Here is a 650-nt window from a genome sequence, read left to right on the forward strand (position 1 = left end):
AAATTTAAGGGGGTCTGAATACTTTCCGTACCCACTGTATGTTATCTTATATGAGATGCTGTTAAATTCACAATAAAAGTTACGTTTGCAAAATAATAATGCTATAAAATGCTGAAAAGTAAACATAAAATAAAAAAGACTATACTTCTTAAATACACTACTAGTCTGAAGTTTGGGAAACAGCAACATTACAGACTAACTAAAGTTGAAAAAGTGAAAAAGCATAATAGGACCCCTTTAAGCAGCACAACTGTTTTCAACATTTATAATAAGAAATGTTTCATGAGCACCAAATCAGCATATTAGAATGATTTCCGAAGGATCATGTGACACTGGAAACTAGAATCATGGCTGCTGAAAATTCAGCTTTCCCATCACAGGACAAATTACATTTGAAAATATATTAAAATAGAAAACAGTTATTTTAAATTGTAATAATATTTCAGAATATTGGTGTTTTTATGTTGTTGTTGTTGTTTCTCCAAGTAAATGCAGCCTTCATGAATATGAAGCTTTTTTTTTAACCATTAAAAATCTTACCACCTTAAATAGTTATGTGCAGAGTTTTTAAAAATGTCTTTTAATAAAAAAATATATATATATAGAAACTAAAAAATAAATCATACATGTAATATTTTGGCCTCATCAAA

The 650-nt window shown here is 27.8% G+C and overlaps 1 protein-coding gene across 1 annotated transcript in view; it reads left to right on the forward strand.

The window, feature by feature from the left end:
- Positions 1–650, forward strand: part of plekhg7 (pleckstrin homology domain containing, family G (with RhoGef domain) member 7) — a 21,350-nt gene that overhangs the window by 16,709 nt on the left and 3,991 nt on the right. The gene's annotated exons all lie outside the window — the stretch shown is intronic.

The sequence above is a fragment of the Sinocyclocheilus grahami genome, unplaced genomic scaffold, assembly GCF_001515645.1.
Source record: "Sinocyclocheilus grahami isolate Dianchi unplaced genomic scaffold, SAMN03320097.WGS_v1.1 scaffold487.1, whole genome shotgun sequence".
NCBI classification, from domain to species: domain Eukaryota; kingdom Metazoa; phylum Chordata; class Actinopteri; order Cypriniformes; family Cyprinidae; genus Sinocyclocheilus; species Sinocyclocheilus grahami.